The 7,855-nt window shown below is 39.8% G+C and overlaps 1 long non-coding RNA gene across 1 annotated transcript; it reads right to left on the minus strand.

Annotated features, from left to right (window-relative positions):
* Positions 1-367: 367 nt before the first annotated feature.
* LOC137381027 (uncharacterized) lies at positions 368-5,690 on the minus strand. The gene is made up of 3 exons (XR_010977114.1): positions 5,651-5,690; positions 3,429-3,464; positions 368-441 (listed from the first exon to the last, which is right to left on the minus strand). It is a non-coding gene; the product is annotated as an uncharacterized lncRNA (long non-coding RNA).
* Positions 5,691-7,855: the final 2,165 nt, after the last annotated feature.

Consider the following 7,855-nt stretch of genomic DNA (forward strand, 5'->3'; position numbering starts at 1 on the left):
TACAATATCCCGGCATTTGAGATATTGTCCAGGGCAGGCACAATCTCATGTTTAACATTATCATACAACGCTTCCCCTGGGCTCGATGTACCCACACACATCCATGTTCCTTTCAACTTTCCTTATCATCTGTTGCCCAATGGGAGGGGCACAAATAATTTCAAAGACACAGCTCTCAGTTACCCCTTCCCCTTTGTGTCTGGTCACGCAGTTAGCACGGTCATCTGTGGAACACCGTACACACTTCCCATCCAACATGTTGTGCAATGCCCCATAGTTCATATAGTGCATATCAATATTCCTTTCATTAATCCGTTGTGCATCCATTACCGGGTCTTTGTTCTTCCTCTCCGGATATTAGTATCAGGCCCCACAGCCACTGCAGTCCGGTTCTTTGCCATACGCCACTAGTGGTTATATCTGTAATTTAAACACACTGCCCTGGTGGTCACCTGGTGTTAGTACTTGTCCATGTTGTGAGTATCCCCCGATGAGGGATACATGTCTACCTGTGGGGACCGAACATGTCCTGGGGAATCCAGGAGTTAATTTATATTCTTATCATCTCTACTCTTTTGAAATTATCTATATGGTCCCGTTGTACTCAGGATTCGTTCCCCACAATCCTTGCCCGGTTAGTAACCCATCTAATAATAGTCCAAATGCCTATTAATACTACCATTATTCCCTTGATTATATATTTTTTTTAGTTGGTACCATGTATTTCTATCGGCCCTTCCCTTTACCATTACTTTGTCTCCCACAACAGGCACCTTTGTCTGTTCCTCTATCATGTTTCGATAGAACCTCCTGCCTCACCTTATGCAGTTGTCTGCACAGCTCCTTCACAAATCTTTAACTCTTTCTCTTACGGGTCCTATTTCCTCACTACCTGCTACGTCATACCTTGGCAGTCTCATCACCCTTCCTGTCACCGTATTCATCAAGTCTTTCCTACTTTAGCTACACCACTCTGTCCTTTTTGTTTCTTTTACAAAATATCCTTTAGTAGCTGACTAAGTGTTCTAACATTCTGGTCCACATTTTCAAAATCTATAGTATTGACAATTGAAGTTCCCGTATTAAGGACAGTGGCTGCGTTATTCACTAAGCTATGTTTATGTCTCTTTAACTTTATTATTCCCTCATTACCAAATCCCTGTTTCAGCAATTGTTACAGTAACCTTGTACAACTCTCGGTTCTTAGGGCACCAGCCAGGTAGCTGGATATCTGAGATATTCAATATTACCAGTACCAACTCAAGTTTTATGTTATCATATACAATTTTATTAGTTTTTATTATCGCAAGTCCATTCTGTAGTCAAGGCTGGGCAAGGGAGACCAGTCACTTGTGGCTGTTGGGTCGTAACCTTACTTGTTAGTAATTAAAATGTGGGGGTAATCGGGGTGATTGGAGCTTGTTGTCCGTTTGATAAATTTTGAATGCTGGTTTGATTGTTGGCTCTTTCCCTTGTACACCCCCCCAATGATTTTGACACAAAAGGTCCCTTGAGGGCCTTTGCTGTCAAAAGCTGACACACCTGGTAGATTAAATTGTCCACTAAAATAAAAGCAAAATGCTGCAGATGCTGAAAATTGTCTCATTGATAAAGATGCTGCGATATTTGATGTCTGCAATTAAGGTCTTAAATTCTCAAAGCTGCTGGATCTTTTGCCGTGGCATTTATTTCTCACATGGCCTGCCGTCACCTGCTTAAAAACAACCCACAAAGAATCCACTGTGGCTCTGCCCCTGAGCCCAATGGGTTAATTTGTCCAATTCTATCTGTCAATTTAGAAATTTAAAATTTAACAATGTCCAATATGTATAAATTTTACTCTCAGCAATGCAAAATTGTGTGATGGATTAAATGGAAAAACAGCAGCTGCAGCGGGGCTTTTTTTTCAAGGGGTGGAGCAAAATCGTCTCAGCTGCGTCACGTTACAAAACCTTTTCCTTCTGTGATCGGAAAAAAACCACACTCCATTTTAATCTATTTCTTTTTCAATCCTTTTGGTATCCTTAGGGTTGCTCGCCTTTGAAGTTGAAAATGCCACAAATGCTTCCGCTGCTTTCAAAATAACAAATCACATCTGCACACTTATACTGGTATTCCACTGTCATGCCACATATTCTGAACTCTCAGGTGATCTTATCAAAAGATCAAATATCAGCGGTGATGAAAAAGGGGGGCGGCTGGTGGTGTCTATCTGAGATCTTTGCTTACCTCCCCCTGCAGGGTCCTGATGTCTCTGGTTATGGCCAAACTTTCAAATGTAGCTCTCTTAAAAACTCATAGCTCCAAGAGAAAACTATCAATTGCTAGTCTTATCTACACTTTCCTGATATTCACTGTAAAATTCGAGGCTTCTTGGAAATTAGCTGTTTATTTCAATATTTGTTTATCCCCAGAATTCCTTTATTAGCGCTTGCATCAGCCAGATCTGATTGCCAATTCCCATTAATTATAATTCTATTTCATTTTGAGCCCTGGAGAACCTTTACAATTAATATTAATAATTCCTTAAAACAGAAATCGAACATTCCCATTTGATTCCAGACATTAGTGTATATTGTTTATGTTTTTTTTTTTTACCTTCGATGACATTTTAATTCCTTAAATAACTTGCCAAATTAAACTGGATTTTTGACATCTCAGATTATTCCAAATTCAAATAACAGTAAATTTCCCTTTGAATGCATTAAATAACCACTCATATCAATTTAATTTAGTTTATCGATTCCAATTTCTTATGCCCAGACTTGGTTGTACGTTTTGTACGTTAAAGACAGAAGTGCTTGCAACTATCTCTCCTTCTCAAGCACTTTGTCTCATTGATAAGGATGGTTGCAGCAGGGTTAATTTCTTGCTTGTCTCCAAGGGGGCGGAGCAAAGCATTCTCCGCTGCGTCGCTTTACGTAACCCTTTTTTTAATGGAAAAGAACTAAACTCCTTTTTAAATGTTTTTTTTTTATCCTTAGGATTTTCAAACAACAAAATCTTTAGCAACATTATCAACTTCAAAGGAAACCATCTCCATCAGGATAGACAGCATTTTAGATTAAAGTTCAATTGTTTCCAAACTGATTTTTTTGGCATCTTTTATAAGAGGTTTCTAATCCAAGGATGATTTTTTTTTAACAAAGATGATTCCAAATTCCAATTCACTGCAATAATATTTAAAATCAAAACTGCCAATGTTATATGAGTGAGTCCTCTGTCCGGAACCGAAGACTCCTCCAAAACATGAAATAATAAACTTGAAAGTTCATTGTGGCAACAAATGAAATGTCCTGTTCTTCAACTTAAACAGGTCAATTAACCTTAATAGTATTAATTCAATTCAGACTTATTAACTTATACTACTTATTAACTACACACAGAACAGCATAGCACGTGCTTATTTTAAAAGATAGGTAAATTACGTCATTTTCTTGTTCTTCAGGCGCCTTTTCAAATGACTGTAATAAAACCAAAAACTAAAGTAAAAGTTATTTAACATTCTTAACACAAAATATTTAACATCAGCTTCTTCTTTCCTATATCTCCTTTGTTTATCCTTCTCTCCATTAGACCAATATCCAATTCCTAACATTTGCTACTTAAAACAGTCAGTAAAACATGTCTTTAATTTAAACTCCAAAAAAACTAGAACAGATTTTAAACTGGAACTCCAATTAAAGCAGGAGTTGTAAACTTCAAATTGGATTTCTGCCAAACATCTTCAGACCTTCAAGGCTGAAGCTTATCTCTTAGAAAATTGTTCATTGCCTTTTCACAGTTGCAAAACCAGCTTTTAAAATCAAAATAAAATTTTAACTTAAAATATAATTCAATTTTATATCCCATTCCTGGGTGCACAACACTAAATCGAAATGAACACACTCAACAATCACTTTTCACACTCATTCAATACCAAACAACTTTGAAAATTGATTTCTGTAATGGGTTACGAATTCAAAATACCAAATCTCTTTCAAAATTCCCTTGTCCCGATGTCAAGGAACACACACAGATTCAACTAATTCACAACCAAAACATGACTCAAGGTTCCCACAAAATATACACTTGTAAAAATAGAAAAAGTAACAGACTCATTCTCTCATCATTAAGGCCAGACAACAAAGAGTTAACGACAGTCAGTTTTACAGAACACAAGTTGTACAGAACAAAGAAACAGTAACTTGTTTTTACTCAAAAACATACCTATCTTTAAAACACATATTTACCGTGGCGCTTCTGCGTCTTTCTCAAGGGGGCAAACGGACGTGGGTCGCCTTTCTCCAGAGGACATGATTTACTTGTCCCCGGGGGCAACCCTTCCTCCTTACAAGCCGTCAAGCCCATTCTTCCTCTACTTTCTCAAACCCTAGTTCTTTTCTATGAATCAAGCAGCATTAAAACGAAAGAAAACAAACGACACAAGAAAACGAATAGACACAGTAACGCAAACAAAGGACGAACCACACACAAGGAGACGAACATGGGACAGGGAATTTTTAGAGTCTTTTGGTTTCCCCCTTCACTAATCGGTATTCCTAATTTGAGGGCGTTTTCGTGCCAACTTGATAGGAGGATTCTATTTTTTTTCTCCTGACAATATTGTATCCATAATCCAATTAATTCTTTGGCCCGATTGCCTTTATTTTGTTTCCAGATTTTTTCTTGGGTTTTTTTTAGTCACTTCCAAATCTTTTGTCCCCCCTAAGGGCCATTGGTCTATTAATTTCTTATTTAAGGCTGCCGATAATTGTCTGAAGTCTTTCCCTTTCTCCGGATATTTATCACACAGTACTTGTAATGGGCAGGATGGATCACTTGGATTATCTAAACAGTTTCCCATATTCACAACTATTATCACAAACTATAATTACAACTATTATTACAAACTATTATTACTTACAAATTATCTAAACAGTTACTCACAATAAAAAAATAAAACCATAATCTCAGTCGTTCTAAAACAACCTCGCATAACCTTCAGTCGCGACCGACTTTAACCTTCAGTCGTAGTCAATACGACCTACTTTAATTCTACCTCAGTCCCCATCAGCCGTCCTCTAAAGAAACAGACTAAACCTGAGTGTCAGCCGTTCTAAAACGACACTGACTTTAATCACCCTTCAGTCGTAGTCAATACAACCTACTTTAATTCTACCTCAGTCCCCATCAGCCGTCCTCTAAAGAAACAGACTGAACCTGAGCGTCAGCCGTTCTAAAACGACACTGACTTTAATCAACCTTCAGCCGTAGCTTAATACGACCTACTTTAACCTTAACCTCAGTCGTACCTACTTCGACTGACCCTTATCTTTTCTAATCCGCCAGACTGATCATTGATCTCGTCCAGACGATCTTACCTGACCATAAGCGAGTGATCAAACTTTTATCGGACTACGAGACAGGGGAAAACCGGCGTGTTCACACATCAACTACTCACGTCGGGGGCCCATTTCCTCTCTCTCCGTCCTCTACTCGTCTGATTCTGATTTCGCTGATGATCGGCGGTCGTCTGTTGAGATCCCACTTCTGACACCAAAATGTAAATCTGAGTTCTTTTTGCCTTCAGTCTGGTTCAGTAAATATACCGAGTCGGATGTGTAGGTAAAATCGATTACTTTATTTGCGCAGTCGCCAGCGGACTTACTCTGAGAACAGCGGCACTGACTCCACCAGAGTCTGTCGGGTCCCCCCCCCCCCCCCCCCAGAGTAAGTGAAGTTTGTGATACAGGTACTACTGTTTATACATTAAGATTCATGCTGCACCTCCTTGTTTAACCAATCAGTGCGGTACAATTCGACTTCACCCACGTGGTGACATGCAGTACATCTGTTACTGAGGTTACAATACACTCCATTCTCAATACATACTTGTTACTAATAAAATATCGTTTTGTACCAGCAAGATTAAAAGAAAACAGACATTAAGACAATTAGCAAAGGAAGAAGAGTTAGAAACAAGATACTGATTTTGATTCCCACAGATACTGCTTTTGCTTCCCACAATTGTCATAAGTCCTGGGATCCTGTAATCTCTATCAAGTCACATCATGAACTAACACCAAGCAGCAACAGTATACAGTGATAGTGTGGCCTTTCATTCCTTATCATCACTCACACAGGGATGGCCAGCATGTCTCACAGGAATCCATTTGTTCCAAACCACAAGGAGTTACACAATCAAGTCATGAATGAACAAATGTCCTTGCAATTACCAGTGCCTGTAAGTTTATGCGATCTCACACTCTCAGCCTTTACTTTTAACTATTTCATTGCAGTTTCTCAAGCTTTAAATCATTAAATCATTTCATCAGAGCTCAACAAAGTGACTACTCCTAACTTGCCTAGATTTCCCATCTAGCATAGTGCCATGTCGTTCTGCTCACTTCCAGACCTTCCTAACCACCTTATATACCTGTGCTGCTGCCTTCAGTGATCTATGGACAAATACATCAAATTCCCTCTGGCCCTCTGTATTTCTTATGGTCCGACCATTCATTGTGTATTCCCTTGCCTTGTTCGTCCTCCCAGAATGCATCACATCACATTCTCATGCTTGAATTGCATTTTCCACTGCTCTGCCCATCTTACCAGCCCATCTATATCGTCCTGTAACCTTAGTCTTTCCTCCTCGCTGTTTGCGACACCATCAATTTCCGTGTCATCTGCGAAATTACTGATCATACCTCAGATATTCATATTTAAATCATTAAATGGACACTTAAAACAGCAAGGGTCCCAGCAGCGATTCCTGCAGAACACCACTGGTCACAGGTTTCCAATCGCCAAAACAACCGTCAACCATTACCCTCTGCCTCCTGCCACTAAGCCAATTTTGGATCCAATTTGTCAAATTGCCCTGGATCCCATGGGCTCTTACATTCTTGACCAATCTCCCATGCGGAACCTTATCAAAAGCCTTACTGAAGTCCATGTCGGCTGCATCAACTGTCATACCCTTATCGACACACCTAGTCACCTCCTCGAAAAAATCAATCAAATTGGTTATACATGATCTCACCCTAACAAAGCCATGCTAAATATCCTTGATTAATCCTTGCCTCTCCAACTTGAGATTAATCCTGTCCCTCAGAACTGTTTTCCCAATCGATTCCCGATCACTCATGTTAGTCTCACTGGTATGTCATTACCTGGCTGATCCCTGATACCCTTCTTGAATAATGGTACCACATTCGCTGTCCTCCAGTACACTGCCACTTATCCTATGGCCAGAGAGGACTTGATTTTTTTCCATAGCCCTTGCTGTCTCCTCGCTTGCCTGATACATAGCAGCCTGGGATACTTCTAATCTGGGCCTGGGGATTTAACCATTTTAAGCCCGCTAAAACCGGTAATACCACCGCCCTTTCAAATCTAATTTGTTCACGTATATCACAATCCCCCACCCTGACCTCTACACCTATATCGTCCATCTTCATAGTGAACACAGATGAAAAGTAATCCTTTAAAACCTCACCGACGTCCTCCAGCTCCACACACAGATTGCCACTTTGCCCCTTAATAGGCCCAACCCTTTCCCTCGGTATCCTCTTACCCTTTACATACTTATGAAATTCCTTGGGATTTTCCTTTGTCTTGCCCACTGGTGTTTTTTCATGCCTCATCTTCGCTCTCCTAATTACTTCATTCGGTACCCCCTTACACTTGCTATATTCCTCTCGGGCCTCTGCTCTTTTCAGCCCTCTGAATATGCCATAAGCCTCTTTTTCCCCCCATCTAATCCCCTATATCCCTTGACATCCAGGGTTCCATGGACTTATTAGTGCCACCTTTAACCTTTACGGGAACATGTTGGCCCTGAATTATCACTATTTTATTTTTAAATGACTTG

Source organism: Heterodontus francisci, chromosome 21 (assembly GCF_036365525.1).
Source record: "Heterodontus francisci isolate sHetFra1 chromosome 21, sHetFra1.hap1, whole genome shotgun sequence".
NCBI classification, from domain to species: domain Eukaryota; kingdom Metazoa; phylum Chordata; class Chondrichthyes; order Heterodontiformes; family Heterodontidae; genus Heterodontus; species Heterodontus francisci.